The sequence below is a fragment of the Dama dama genome, chromosome X (genome assembly GCF_033118175.1).
Source record: "Dama dama isolate Ldn47 chromosome X, ASM3311817v1, whole genome shotgun sequence".
NCBI lineage: Eukaryota > Metazoa > Chordata > Mammalia > Artiodactyla > Cervidae > Dama > Dama dama.
The window spans coordinates 100,429,861-100,446,440 of NC_083714.1; the positions used below are offsets into that span (position 1 = coordinate 100,429,861).

Consider the following 16,580-nt stretch of genomic DNA (forward strand, 5'->3'; position numbering starts at 1 on the left):
TCATCCCACCCTCACCTTCTCCCACAGAGTCCAAAAGTCTGTTCTATATATCTCTCTCTCTTTTTCTGTCCTGCATATGGGGTTATCATTACCATGTTTTAAAATTCCATATATATGCGTTAGTATACTGTATTGGTGTTTATCTTTCTGGCTTACCTCACTCTGTATAATGGGCTCCAGTTTCATCCATCTCATTAGAACTGATTCAAATATATTATTTGAATGGCTGAGTAATATTCCACTGTGTAAATGTACTGTAGCTTTCTTATCCATTCGTCTGCTGATGAGCATCTAGGTTGCTTCCATGTCATGGCTGTTATAAACAGTGTTGTGATGAACATTGGGGTACATGTGTCTCTTTCAGATCGATTTGAAAGAGACACATGTACCCCAATCTTCACTGCAGCACTATTTACAATAGTTACGACATTGGAGCAACCTAGATGTCTATCAGCAGACGAATGGATAAGGAAGTAGTGGTACATATACACAATGGAATATTACTCTGCTATTAAAAAGGAACACACTGGAATCAGTTCCAATGAGGCAGATGAACCTGGATCCTGTTATACAGAGAGAAGTAAGTCAGAAAGAGAAAGACAAATGCTTATATTAATGCATATATATGGAATTTAGAAAGGCAGTAGCAATGATTCTGCATGCAGGGTAGCAAAGAAGACAGACACCTATACAACAGTCTTTTCAACTCGGTTGGGGAAGGGGAGGGTGGGATGATTTCAGTGAATAGCACTGAAACCTATACATTACCATATGTAAAATAGATGACCAGCGCAAGTTCAATGCATGAAGCAGGGCACCCAAAGCTGGTGCTCTGGGACAACCCAGAAGGACAGGATGGGGAGGGAGGTGGGACCCCCGATTCAGGAATGGGGGATCACATGTATAGCTATGGCCGATTCGTGTTGATATATGGTAAAAAGCCATCAGAATATTGTAAAGCATTCTTCTCTGATTAAAATAAATTAATGATTAAAAAAAAAAAAAAAAAGAATCCACCTGCCAATGAAACGGGCATTCAACCCCTAGTCCAGGAAGATTCCACGTGCAGCAGAGCAACTAGGACTGTGTGTCACACTCCTGAACCTTCCTGCTCCAACTACTGAAGCCATGAGCCTAGAGCTCATGCTCTGCAACAAGAGAAGTCTCTGCAATGAGAAGCCCGTGCACCACCGCTAGAGAGCAGTCCTTCTCCACAGCTAGAGAAAGCCCTCATGCAGCAACAAAGACTCAGTGCAGCCACCAATAAAGAAAACAATAAGAAAGAAAACCAGGCCGATCTTACTGTATGTTCATTTGGAAAATCCAATGGTAGATACTGAAGTAGGTGCATCTCTATATTCTTTGAATAATCATATCTTGGGTGAAGCTAACAAAAATTACATCTATGTTATGTTAAAACTAGGCTATGTTAAAACTTTAGATCGGCTTCCCAGGCATTGCTGTTTTCTAGAGAGCTACTTTTCTCAGAGAACTTACTTTGAAATTTTAGTAACCGCAACTGCGGCCTCCAGCGTGTTGAAGGGCAAGAAACAAATGACGTTAGGAAGACACGGTTCAAATCCTATGAGTTGCCTGTGACCGACCACAGGCTAGGATGAACACCCATCCCAGAAAGAGTCTCTTAACATTTCAGTAACTGAAACCTGTATTTCAACCACTTGGTTCCGTTCTTTAGGGCCACTGCTGTCCCCTTAAAAAATCAACACTTAGTGTGAAACATTTTGAAAATGACCTTAACCGAATTCACTCCCAACCACTTTTCACATGTCACAAGGAGTCTCTCACAATGATATTTCTTCATATAGAAAGCCAATTCTCAGATAAAGAAAAGAATTCACACACACCTTGTGAGGAAATACTGAGATTTTAGAAACTGACTCCCAACTAACCTGTGGTTTATCATTCTTTACTCCTCTTCTTCTCCCTCCATCCACTCTGAGAAATGAATATTTGGCCATGCTATCTGATTTGCCCACCAAGTTTCTCGTACCACACACCTGATGTTAATAGTGAGCCTACACACAAAGGCATTAATACCAGTCAGACCTATTGAAGTCGGCTACCTGGGGGCAGGGAGGTAGTGAGGGCAATAAATTCATCATCTCCTTTCCTGCAGTCACTTGGCCCAAATGAATAAAGATATTGCACCAAATCTCTCCTTAAATCACAATTGCCTCAAATTTTCTTCGTTATTTCACATGGCTTCTGAGGCCAGGGAGCAGATTTTACTTGAGATGAGTAAAGCTAAAGAGACATCCCATTCGCTAGAGATTCTGTTTGGGAGGTGATGTTTGTCAGTGTATTGCTCACCCACTGTGATGAATAAAGGAAACGTCATCTTGGCTTGGCTCTGGTGCCCGGTTTTTGAGATGTTAGCCACTAGATGGCGGGCTAGAAAGGTACTTGAATACTTGATTCAAGTTATCAGTAGACTTTCAGTTGAGTTCAGTTGCTCAGTCATGTCCAACTCTTTGTGACCCCATGGACTGCAGCACAGCCAGGCCTCCCTGTCCATCACCAGCTCCGGGAGCTTACTCAAACTCATGTCCATGAGTCACTGATACCATCCAACCATCTCATCCTCTGTTGTCCCCTTCTCCTCCCGCCTTCAATCTTTCCCAGCATCAGGATCTTTTCCAATGAGTCAATTCTTCACATCAGATGTTCAAAGTATAGCAGTTTCAGTTTCACCATCAGTCCTTCGAATGAATATTCAGGGCTGATTTCCTTTAGGATGGACTGGTTCAATCTCCTTACTGTCCAAGGGACTCTCAAGAGTCTTCTCCAACACCACAGTTCAAAAGCATCAATACTTTGGCGCTCAGCTTTATTTATCATCTCTGTACATGACTACTGAGAAAACCATAGATTTTACTTGACAGGCCTTTGTTGGCAAAGCAATGCCTCTGCTTTTTAATATGCTTTCTAGGTTGGTCATAACTTTTCTCCCAGTAGACTTTAAGGGGATTGTATTACCCAGCATAACGGGGTTGTGGGTGGGGGGCAGTTTCTTCATGCAATCAGTTGAAAAAGCTTAAGAGCATGGACGGAAGCTTCCTGAGCATGAAACAGTTTACCCTCAAGATAACAGCCTGAGGAACTTTGCATGAGGCTCAAAGTTGCTGGCCTGTTCTGCAGATTTGGGCCTCTAGACTGCAACCTGGATTTCCAGCCAGCTGACTGATATCTAAGGATATCAGAACTGTCAGCACCCACGAGCCCATGATCCAATTCCCTAAAATAAGTCTCTCTCTATTGGCTGTGTTTCTCTGGAGAAGCCTGACTAATACACCCCCAATATGTCACATCTTTCTCAATCCAATCCAAAGACACTGACTGAGTCACTGTATCATCCCACACCAGATGCTGTGCATTAAAGAAGCTGATAGAGGATACAGCCATTTATTTAGTGCCTTCCACCTGCCAGGGCACGGGCGCTAGGTGTTTTATATCTGTTATCTCCACTAGGTCTCCCAATAAACCTCACCAACAGGTAGAGTTATTGCCATTTTACAGATAAGGAATTTGAGGCTGAAGGAGAGTGACTGGGCTGGTAGGGCCTGCACTGGAACCCAGCTTGAGTGTAAACTGTGAACTGTGGGATGGAGGGAGGTGACATGGGGAGAGGAGTTTGGGCACAGGTCCCAGATCGTTTTTATGCCAGAGGGGAGCAGGGAAACATCACACCCTTGTTATCAGTCCTGGGCATCCCCTTGCAATAGGAGCAGCCCCAATCCATCTGAAGTGAAAATTACCAGGAACAGCATCATGCACGCAAGAGAAGATGAAGTCTGTGAGTGGTTTCCAGGTGGGAGAGGTGTAACAGAGAAGCCAGCCTCCTCATGAGGGTTCGTCTAGCTCTGAGGGCAAAGCTCGAGGACTGTGGCTGGAAGGAAGGAGCCTCTAGGCTGGACACAGATGTCTAATGTGACCTTGAAGTGCTTTGTGAAGCTTGAATGTAAAGCCTGACCTGTAATCTGCCCTGTGGCAACTCAGTAGTTGTTACACCAGGGAAGGTGCCAGCACATCTCTAATAACCCCATTCCATACTCACAAAACAACCTGCTCAGTTCAGGTCGTTATTCAGAATAATTCACCCATTTCCAGGTGAGGCTGGTATCGCACAGTGAGCCAATTTAATTTCTCAAGATGTGATGATAGCAAGTGGGAGAACTGGGTGCAAGGAAGGTTGTCAAGAATCAGAGCTAGTGTCCATACCCACACACTGTATTGTTTCCTCATCAAAGGGAGGAAAGGAAGAAAATGGAGAAAATGAGGGGAAAAGAATAAAAGGAGACCCATGATGCTTACTGTATTGCGGCATCCACCCTGGACTGTGAGTAAAGGGAAAACTTTTCAAAGAACCTAATCAGAAAGGTAACTGACAATCACACAGCATGGAGTCAGGAGACAGGAGAGGCTCAGGCACAGTGTACATGTACATGGAGAGCAGTGAGAGAAGAAAGGAGGGCACGGGGGAAGGCAAGGAGTAGAAGTAGCTATGGGAGCAAGAGGAAGATGAGGAGAGCAGAGTTGACAGAGCTCCTGTGGGCTTTCCCAAGGACACTGATCAGCACCTTCAAACCGTCCATCTTGCTGATGGCAGCCTGAGTGGAAGTTCCACCTCTCACCCGTGAAATAAAGTAGCCCGGCTCTCCGAACTGTATTCATCCCACAAGTATCCCCCCAGCGCCCACCTGGTCATCAATGCCCTCAGCACAGTGCTGAAAGCAGCTATAGCCTAGGACAGAACTCAGTCTCAGGAGGTAAAGGACTGTCCAAGATATAGAATAAAGGGGAAGCCAAGTGGGAAGAGACGGACACTAGACACTCCTGTCCGAGTGGGGATAGAAGACAGGATGTCCCACACCCGCTCGAAGGAACAGAAATGTGAGCCTAGAATTTTCAGGGTTCACTCACTGGCAATTCAGTTGAGAAACAGCTGCTATGATGGTGATGCACTAGGAAGGGGAAAGGCGAGTGTTGCTCTGGTACAATAAGGTTCTTGACAATGTGGGAATAAAAGACAGGAACAGCCCTGGACCTATGTAAACTGAGCCGAGAGGTTTGCTCTAGCCACTTTTTTCCTGTGTGCTGTTTGCAGCAAACAAATCGACAGCATATCAACAGCAGCACTGCTCTGTGTACCTCACCTTGTCATCACTCATAAGATGGTGATCGTGTTCTGAGCACCCGTGGGGCACCAGACTCCCAGACGGGTGCTTTCCAGACTTTGTGAGGACAGGAATATTTCATGCAGCAAAAGAGTCCTCAAGGAGCTCACCGTGGGGTGGGCAGGGAGCCAGACTGAAGACCATGGTGAAACAAGTGTGATGAGAGCCTTGGCCTCAGGAGCCAGCAGAGGCCGGGATCAGAGGGTCAGGAATGGGCTTACCTGGGGGTGGCATAACATATAATATTGTCCACATTTGCAGACATGGGAACCGAGGATCAGAGAGGGTCAGCATCTTACTCAAGGTCACACTGCTTGGTAGTGGTGCTGACCATTTTTCATCTGTGTGGGTTAAAATGTGCAGGTTTCTGCACTATTCATTATACCACTCTCTCTCTCTCTCAATGTTGTCACCTATTTTAGCTCACAATCACCACGTTACACATTCCCTTGGCTCTATGTCCTCATTTATTAGATAAATAATCTGCTGAGCAAAGTATAGATTTCCTGTTAGCACATCCAGTCTGTCCACCTTGTAAACAAAATTTCCTTGCAGGACACATTGGCCCCACCCATTCTGATGGTTTACACTGAGTCTGTACTCCACCCATATGCAGGGTAAAAAAATGGATCACTGGGATCTGTAGTTTTACTTACCTATTTCACAGAATCTCAAGCATAATTTGAAATGTAGCCAATATTCAATTAAAAACAGTAGAACCACCTCTTTCCTAAAATGACGACTCATGAAAGAGTTCATTCAATGTCAGTACTTTCTAGACAGGAGACTAAACCCCTTGCATAGGGAGCTGTGGAAATTCATTTCCTTAAGATATGGAAATCCTTTTTTAAAAAATACATTTTCACTCTTGCTCGTTCACTGAGAGACTTAAGCAAGCAAAGCCACTTCACTTTTCTGTTTCTGAAAAAACAAACAAGCAAAGCAACCCTAACACACAGGTGCATAGACTTATGTAATACATCCAATAGATGTATGTCAAACATAAGGCAATTGTATTGGACATACAGGGGCTTCCCTTGTGGCTCAGTGGTAAAGAATTCACCTGCTAATGCAGGAGACTGGGGTTTGATCCCTGGGTCATGAAGATCCCATGGGAAATCCCATGGACAGAGAAACCTGGTGGGTACAGTCCATGGGATCACAAAAGAATGGGACACGACTTGGGGACTAATCAACAACAATCGAAATACAAATGGAAACCCCTCACTAATCATATATCCAAATTTCTGACCACAGCAGAGGTCTACTGTCCAGGATCAGCTGTACTCCAGGAAACCAGACAACCAAAGATACGTTCCTTTTTAAATTACTATACACTGCCACTGGACGATTCAGGAGATAAAAGTTTTCAAACACATTGCACACCAAGGCAGGACTCAGAGAGACTATTAAAAGTATGTACTTATGCCTATGTCACATCAAGATCTAACTCACACACTCTTGAGAAAGAACACCTGTGATGATTTCAATATGGGAAACATTTCCCCTGAAAATACTTCATTATTTTGTCTCACTTTGTGACGTGGGACAGGAGGCATGGAGGAAGGTGATGCCAAGGAAAGATGCCTACTTCTGAACCTGGTGAACACCGATTTGAGCCCAGTTATCCTGGTCATCGACTGATGTCCACAGGATGTTTCGATATTGTTTCAAAAATGCCAATCAGCAAGGAGAGAAAGAGAAATAACTCACATATAGACTCTCCATTCTGCTCATGGGGTTCTCAAGTATGTCAAGGCTGTATATTGTCACCCTGCTTATTTAACTTATATGCAGAGTACCTCATGCGAAATGCTGGGCCAGATGAAGCACAAGCTGGATTCAAGATTAATGGGAGAAATATCAATAACTCCCGATATGCAGATGACACCACCCTTGTGGCAGAAAGCGAAGAAGAACTAAAGAGCCTCTTGATGAAAGTGAAAGAGGACAGAGAAAAAGTTGGCTTAAAACAACATTCAGAAAACTAGGATCATGGCATCCGGACACACCACTTCATGGCAAACGATTTCTCCTCAAAAGAAAAGCTATGACAAACTTAGACCACTTTTAAAAAGCAGAGACATTACTTTACCAACAAAGGTCCATCTAGTCAAAGCTTTGGTTTTTCCAGTAGTCATGTATGGATGTGAGAGGTGGACTATAAAGAAAGCTGAGTGCAGAAGAACTGATGCTTTTGAACTGTGGTGTTGGAGAAGCCTCTTGAGAGCCCTTTGGACTTCAGGGAGATCCAACCAGTCCATTCTAGAACAAATCAGTCCTGAATATTCATTGGAAGGACTGATGCTGAAGCTGAAACTGCAATACTTTGGCCACCTGATGAGAAGAACCGGCTCATTGGAAAAGACCCTGATGCTGGGAAAGACTGAAGGTGGGAGGAGAAGGGGACAATAGAGGATGAGATGGATGGATGGCAGCACCTACTCAATGGACATGAGTTTGAGTAGGATCTGCGAGTTGGTGATGGCCAGGGCAGCCTGGTGTGCTGCAGTCCATGGGGTCGAAGAGTGGGACACGACTGAGCGACTGAACTAACTGAAGACTGTCCAACCGCCATCTGATACTGAAGAGGTGGGGCATCTGCGAAAAATAACTGTCCTGAGAGAACACGGATCCCACTTGGCTAAAGAGGATTCTGGTCCTGTGACACAAAAGCACACCTGGTGGGTCCTAGAGAGATCGATGTCTCCCTCTGCGTCTGTCCCTCTCTCTACCCCTGGCTCTCACACCTTCTTTCTCAGGATCAGGTTCTCAACAGCAGGACGCCAATGCAGTGGCTCCCATCCTCAGCCCATGCGAGAAGCTGGGAATGGGCGGGGCTCGGCCTCCCATCCTTAGTGCGTGTGGAATAAAATGGTAAAGACCACCGAGAGGAGTCCTCCAGCGTCCTATAGAGCCTACCCGGCCTTCAGCGGGGAGGAGTCTGCGGGCCTGGTTTTAACGTCACAAAGATGGGACATTTACCCCTCCCCTCCTTATAGAAGGACCTTCCTGCGTATTCCCTGCGTTGTAGTGGATTGAGAGGGAGCCTGGAATGGCCTGAAGAAAAGTAGGTTCCTCCCCGGGGACGGCGGCAGTAGGGCGGGGGGGATTCGGAGAAGAGGCGTTAGTGCCCGGCCCTCTCCACCGCTTGCCCAGAGCGCATCTCCCAGCAGCTTGGAGGCTAGGAGGGACCATCGCTGCCAGAGTCGCAGGAAGAGTTTCCTTCCACACAGACGACAGCTGGTGATGGTCGGCTCTTGGGGTTGGAAGGCGGGGGCTTCTTCCCTGATTGCCTGGTAATTTGTGTTGTCGCCTGTCAACGTGAGGAGCAGCTCCTGTTAGTTGAATGTTTCTCTCCCAATTGTTACTAGTAACACCCTAAGAAAGAGTAAAAGCAAACTAATAGAGACACTGACTGTATTTCTACCGATTGCAATTGGGAGATCACCACAGACCTGATGATCAGACTGTCAGCAAGGTGGTTTTGCATTGTACATCATTCCACAGAGAGTAGTAGAGAAGTTACAGTGGGGGCCTTTGCAGGTGGGAAAACATTTAGGGGGAATCTCGTCGACAAAAGAGGAAATGATGATCTTTGTGACTAACTGGTTTCAGGAGAACTGACTTTTAATCTCCGTTCCTAGTCACGAGACAGAAAACAAGGAGTTGGATGGTCTGTGTCTGCCCTTTAATGACAAGTAGGAAGGGCTGTACTTGACCTGGTAGTAGGTAAACCCAGGAGTCACTGGATACTTTGGACAAGTCTTACCGAAGTCCGACGGGGAAGGGTGGTGCTTTGCATTAAGTCATTTTGGGGACATGAAAGTCTGCAGAGATTTCTTCTCTGTGGCTTTGATTAACAGCTCAGGTGAAGTTGAACTTTGTCAGCACGGTAAATATGAGCAACTTTCATGACATTCCCAGTAGATAAGTATAAAAGCAGAGAGGTTTGAACAGCCCCCACCTTTTAAAACTGGATTATAATTGCTTTAAATATAAGTTTTGCTGTAGGACAAGGGTGAATCAGCTATAAGTATATACATATATCCCCTCCCTCTTGAACCTCTCTTCCACCCCCCACCCCACCCCTCTAGGTCATTACAGAGTACCAAACTAAGCTTCCTGTGCTATACAGAAGCTTGCCACTAGCTATCTATTTCACACATGGGAATCTGTATATTTCAGTGCTACTCTCTCAATTCAATCCATCCTCTCCTTGCCTGCTGTGTCCATAGTTCTTTTGTCCATGTCTGAGACTCTCATCTTGCTCTGCAGATAGGTTCATCAGTACCGTTTTTCTAAACTTCATATATATGTGTTGATGTATGATCTTTTCTCTCTTTCTGATTTATTTCGCCCTGTATAACAGGCTTTATTTCATCCAGTTCACTAGAAATGACTCAAATTCATTCCCTTTTATAACTGATTAATATTCCATTGTATACATGTGCCACAACATCTTTATCCATTCATTGACAGACATCTACGTTTCTTCCATATAGTGGATATAGTAGACAGTGGTGCAAGGAACATTTGGGTACATGTGTCTTTCTGAATTATAGTTTTCTCAGGGCGTATGCCCAATAGTCTGATTTCTGAGTCATATGGTAGTTTTATGGGCTTCCCTGGTAGCTCAGCTGGTATCCAATACATGTCCAGTGTGGGAGAACCCAGTTCAAATCCTCGGTCGGGAAGATCCCCTGGAGAAGGGACAGGCTAGCCACTCAAGTATTTATGGGCTTCCCTGGTGGCTCAGACAATAACAGATCTGCCTGCAATGCAGGAGACGGGTTTTGATCCCTGGATTGGGAAGATCCCCTGGAGGAGGGCATGACAACCCACCTCGGTATTCTTGCCTGGGGAATCCCCATGGGCAGAGTAGCCTGGTGGGCCACTGTCCATGGGGTTGCAAAGAGTCGGACACAACTGAGTAAGTAAGCACAGCAGAGCACGTGGTGGTTTTATTCCCAGTTGTTAAAGAAATCTCCACACTGTTCTCCATAGTGGCTTTATCAGTTTTCTTCTCACAAACAGTATAGGAGGATTCCCTTTTCTCCACATCCACTCCAACATCATGTGTAGACTTCTGATGCTGACCATTCTGACCGCTGTGACACGGTACCTAATTGTGGCTCTGATTTGCATTTCTCTCCTGAATAGCGAGGTTGAACATCTTTTCATGTCTTTGTTGACAGGTTCCGTTTTGACTCTGGAAGTAATCGACACCTGGACATCACTCTATAGTTCTCAAAAGTTTGTTGTTGTTGTTGTTGTTTTTGGTAATCTAAATGTAGGCAGCAAAAAGGAGTCATTATCACAGAATAGGATCATCCTCTTCAATTGAGGAAACTGAGTCACAGAGAGTGTAAGTAACTTGCCCAAGGTCGCAGAAGGGATAAGTGGTGGGACCTTGATTCCAATCTAGGTTATCTGTGGCTTCATCACTTCCCAGCTCGGCACCACACAGTGATGGTTTCCAGATCCACACATCAGGCTCAGCACTCTCTTCCTGACTACAGACTTCCCTAGTCAACTGACAGGTCTGCAGGGAAACTGCACTCATCAGGTGCTAGGCACCTTCTGGGACACCGGAGATGCCTTCACAGGGAAGAGAAGTGTAAGACACAGTGGGTCCCACAGGCCTCTACCCACCCCCTGGAGGGAGTGAGGAGCTACAGGAGGAAGACTGGAGGTTCTAAAGGGGGCTGTTTCTCTGAGAGACAGGTTGATGGACTGCCGATCTGCATGCATGTGAGAAGAAACACTTGTTCCTTTGAGTTTATTTTTTTTTTACAGTTGACAATACATACCACATGATGAAAATACACAAAGCAGATATGTAAAACCAAGCAGATATATGGATAAGTAGATACAGTCCCATTTTACAGTCAGTACCTGACAGGAAGACAGCACTTCTTTGTAAAAGGGGAACATTCTCCTAGACTAAAGCAATGAAACAGGAAATGAGTCTTCTTCTTAATTATCAGTCTCATTCTCCCTATCACAGATGAGGCATCATGGGCACAGAGAAGTTAGGTCAGCTCCCCCAAGTCGTTCTGATAGTACGTGTTTGAGTCCCACAGGCAAGGAATATTCAACATGTCTAAACTGCGCCCATCTCCCCGACTCCCCACACAGCTGCACCTCCTTTACTGTTACCTGACTCAGTGCAAGGCAGCTTCTCCCCAGCTGCTTAGGCCAGAGATACTGAAAGCCATCCTTGCCTGCTGCCTCTCTCTCACCACACTCAGTCATCAAGCCTCACCTCTCTGCCCCCTCAGTCTAAGTAAGATTCTGTTCCTTCTCTCCGTCAGCACAGTGAGTTCCCTAGGCCAGGTCACCCTCGTCTCTCTCCTTGATAAGCACCAGCAATCCTGATGCTTTCCAACACATGGTCTGTCCTGCTGCCTGAGGAAGGGAAGCTTTCTTCAGTGCAATCTGGGCATACCACCCCTGCTCAAAACTCTGCAGGGCTGCCTGCTGCTCTTAGGATACTGTCCAGCCTCCTGGACTAGGCGCAGCAGGTCTGGTCTGCCCCCAAATGCCTGATCTTCACCAGACCCCCTGCTTCTGCTCCATGTCCTACTTGATATTCCACCCACCCAGACCCCTCTGGTCATCAGATGGCCAGTGTGCTCACTTGTACTCCCGAGGCCACCCCCCGCCCCGTCTCGCCCCTTCCCCACCCACCGATTTCACAATTCGAATACAGGCCGACATGCATTTTAGCAACTTCATAAGCGGCCATGGAGAAACCCGACAGCACAGAGACCTCACACCCTGGACACAGAAGTCGCAATCACACAGCTCACACCATAGGACACGGTCTCACCAACTGCACAGAGCACTGGTATGGTGAACGCATACAGCTCTGTCACGATGTTTCCTGCAGCCACCACAAAGAGACCTCAGACCATGGTACCCCACATTCTCCAATCTCCAAAGTTCATAGCCCAAGACATAGTAAACCTCTCAAGGTTTCAGCACCCTCAGTCCCTGGCTCACAGACTTATCTCCAGGTCAGAGATGGCACACTCAGGGTGCAGTGCCACCAAAGGGTCAGATACCTCCCATGCTTTGACAAATACACTTTGTGATGTCACAACCAAGGGTATGGACACCTAGGGTGTTCACGTCCCCTGAAATCCCTATGTGGATCATTCCTAGTTGTGGACTTGAAGGTCTTCTAGGGAACTGGACATAAGGAGTCCAGCCTCCTGCCTAGACCTCCCACCCTGCAAATGGTGCCAAGATGCCAGTAAAGGCACATTCACTCCCCTGCCCCACTGAGGCCAGTGTGAACTGGTAAAACACCTTTGCAGGGGTCTGTGGCAGTACTCATCAGAATTTACATTCCATCCTGCCCTCACCCTCAGCAGCACTTGCCTTCATGAAAGAGGGACATGTGTTAGTCCAATTCTGTGATGCCTCCTTGGCGTTTAGAACAGTGTCAGGCACATGCACATAGTAGGTACTCCACAGATGTGTGTTTAGCGAAGGAAGTGTTTGATCCAGCAGTCACACTGCTATGAATGTGCCTTAAGGAGATATTCCCACATGCTCAGAGATGTGTGTACAATGACAGCTAATTTGTAAAGGAAACTCTAGTGCCCACTGATAATCAGTTACCATTTACTTAAATTCTCATTAATTTCTTTCAACTGGTTTTGTCATTTTCAATGTACAAATCTTACACCTCCTTGCTTAAACCAATTCCTAAGTTCTTTTTATTCTAACTGGAATTTTCTTACTTATTAGAAGTATTCACCACTAGTATAGAAATACAGTTCAGTTTTGTATGTTGAAGCTGGTGATGAGTTCACGGGTGTGTACACAGCTTTTTACATGTCATACACACCACGATAAAGTGGCTTAAGAAAATAGAAATGAAAGCAAAGTAAAGGTATGCCCAAATTTAAAAAAAAACTCAGGGTATGTGTTGGTAGAAATGGCTTACAAGAAAAACTACAAGAAGTTCTTCAGGCTGCAATAAGTGCATTCAGATGTTAATCAGAATCCATGTGAAAATGCAAAGAGCACAGGTAAAGGTAATTATATGAACAAAAATTCTTTATGGATACATAGTCCACTCCTTTCTTCCTGTGTTTAAAAAGCAACTGTCTAAAACAATATCACATAAATTATTCTTGTGAAAGTGGTAGTTGCTCAGTCGTGTCTGACTCTCGGCAACCCCATTACTGTAGCCCGCCAGGCTCCTCTGTCCATGGGATTCTCCAGGCGAGAATACTGGAATGGTTAGCCATTCCCTTCTCCAGGGGATCTTCCTCACCAAGGGACTGAACCCGGGTCTCCTGCATTGCAGGCAGATTCTTTACTGTCTGAGCCATCATAGAAGCCCAATTGTCGTTGGGCCAATGACACATGGAATGTAATATATTCGCTGTAACAGCACAAAGGAGGTGGTTGGGAGCAAAGCTGTATTAGGTAAGGAAACAAGTCTGGATGGTGTCAAATCCATACAAACATATGCAAAGAATCAGAAATCATGACAAAGAATGTGAATATAACAGAAGCTATAGATACCTGATATCCTGCCGTATATCAGCTTTTCATCACATAATGTTATATATAATAACAACAAGAGTGTATTAATGGACTTTCTCTTTATAGATTTATTATATATGTGACAATATGAGGAAAAGAGGGAAACCCGAATAGAGCGATATGGGAGTAATGTTTCTGTATCTCATTAGAATTTGTGTAAATTTCAAGCTGATTGTGATGAAGTAAGATGTTTACGGTGGCATACAGCTAAGGAAATAACTTAAAAGTAGTGGAAAAATCAGTAAAGAGTTTAAAATGCTACATTAGAAAATATCCATTGAATGCAAAAGAAAGCAGTAAAGTGAGGACCATAGAACAAAATGACATGAGACAGAAATATATATTGGCAGATGTAAGACTGTATCAACATTTAATGTCAATAGATAAAACAATCCAACCAGAAGGCAGACATTGAGAGAACACTTAAAAAAAAAAATCCATGTGTATGTTGTCTACAGAGGACACAGTTTAGATTCTAAGATACATAAATTACCAGGTATGTGTGTGCGTGTGTGTTCCGTTGCTCAGTCGTGTTTAACTCTCTGGGGCCCCATGGACTGTAACCTGCCAGGACCCCTCCTCATGGAATTTTCCAGGCAAGAATACTGGAGCAGGTTGCTATTACCTACTCCAGGGGATCTTCCAGAGCAAGGGATCAGACCTGAGTCTCCTGCATTGGCAGATGGGTTCTTTACCACTAGCGCCACCTGGGAAGCCTTATATGACCCAGCAATTCTACTCCTAGACAACTTTCCCAAGAGAAATGAAAACATGCTCACACAAACACCTGTACTCAAATATTCCACACATGTATTCCTAATAGCCAAACCTAGAAACAATCCAACTATTCAACAACTGGTATACACATGAGAGAAAGACCAAAGAGTATACGAGTATACAAAGGAACACTACACGGTAATAATAATAAAAAAAACCTCAATACTTTTTTTTAAAGGAAAAGGAAATTTTAAGTATTTAAATACTGGTTATTGTATCCATGTAGACCATGAGCTGAAAAACATAAAGATCGCATTTTGGATTTCTGCCCAGACCTGGCCAACTTCCAGAATTCCCCATGACATCTTTGTACTCTTATGACAGGAAACAGAAACTTAGTCTAAAACATGTTTACAATTCCCTCTCCTTCACCTCAAGTCCAAATTCTTGCTGAGTTCTGTCCATTTTACTTCATAAATGTCTAATGCGTCTACTTTTTCCCAATTCCACCACATCTGCTCTAGTCCAAAGCCTCCCTCCATTTAATTGTCAACCCCCTTCTAACGGGTCTCTCACATCCACTCATGGTGTCTGTCTCCCTCTTCCTGCCCTCTCCCTCCCTCTCTTACAGAACTGTCTATGATTTTGTAGATAAAGGCTACTCTTCTACACAAGAACTTGAAGGCATAGTTTAGCCTCTGGCCACTTTGCTACCAACATTGAAAGGAGATCTTCCTTTTCTTGTCTCTCTTATCAGGCTTCCTTCACACCATCCAATTTCCTGAGCTTCTCCACTTAGATTGTCCCCAATTTCTGAAGCCTCCTGGTTAGAAAACTCCTCCAAGCTAGGCTTCAACAGTATGTGAACGAAGAACTTCCAGATATACTTAGGTTTCGAGGAGGCAGAGCAGCCAGAGATCAAATTGCCAACATCTCTTATGTCATGGGGAAAGGAAGGAAATTCCAGAAAAACATCTGCTTCTGTGTCATCGACTACGCTAAGACCTCTGACTGCGTGGATCACAACAAATACACAAAATTCTTAAACAGAGGACAGTACCAGACTACTCGCCCGGTCTCCTGAGAAACCTGTATGTGGGTCAAGAAGCAACAGAACCAGAGTTGGAACAACTGACTGCTTTATAATTGGGAAAGGAGTATGACAAGGCTGTATATTGGCATGCTGCTTATTTAACTTATATGCAGAGTACATCATGCAAAATGCCAGACTGGAGTCAAGATTGCTGGGAGAAATATCGAGAAGCTCAGATACACAGATACACAGATGATTCCACTCTAATGGCAGAAAGGGAAGAGCAACTAAAGAACCTTTAGATAAGGGTGAAAGAGGAGAGTGAAAAAACTGGCTTAAAACTCAACATTTAGAAAACTAAGATCATGGCATCTGGTCCTATCACTTCATGGCAAAGAGAAGGGGGGGAAGTGGAAGCAGTGACAGATTTCATTTTCTTGATCTCCAAAATCATTGCAGATGCTGATTTCAGCCACAAAATTAAAAGACACTTGCTCTTTGGTAGGAAAGCGATGACAAACCTAGGTTGCACGCATTCTCAGTCACTTCAGTAGTGTCTGGCTCTTCACGACCCCAGGGGATTGTCTGGACGAGAATACTGGAGTGGGTTGCTATGCCCTCCTCCAGGATATCTTCCTGACCCAGGGATTGAACCCATATCTCCTAAGTGTGCTGCATTACAGACAGATTCTTCACTGCTTAGCCCCTGGGGAGGCCGATGACAAACCTAGACAACATATTAAAAAGCAGAGACATCACTTTGCTGACAGAGGTCTGTAGAGTCAAAACTATGGTTTTTCCAGTAGTGATGTACAGATGTGTGAGTTGGATCATGAAGAAGGCTGAGTGCCAAAAACTTGATGCTTTCAAATTGTGGTGCTAGAGATGAGCCTTGAGAATCCCTTGGACAGCAAGGAGAACAAACCCGCCAGTCCTAAAGGAAATGAAGTCTGAATATTCACTGGAAGGACTGACGCTGAAGCTGCAATACTTTGGCTATCTGGTGCAAATAGCCGACTCATTGGAAAAGACCCTGATGCAAAAAGATCGAAGGAAAGAGGAGAAGG

The 16,580-nt window shown here is 44.8% G+C and overlaps 1 long non-coding RNA gene across 2 annotated transcripts in view; it reads left to right on the forward strand.

Moving 5' to 3' along the window:
* The window catches only part of LOC133052510 (uncharacterized), a 58,114-nt gene that overhangs the window by 25,543 nt on the left and 15,991 nt on the right, over positions 1-16,580 (forward strand). The window lies entirely within an intron of this gene.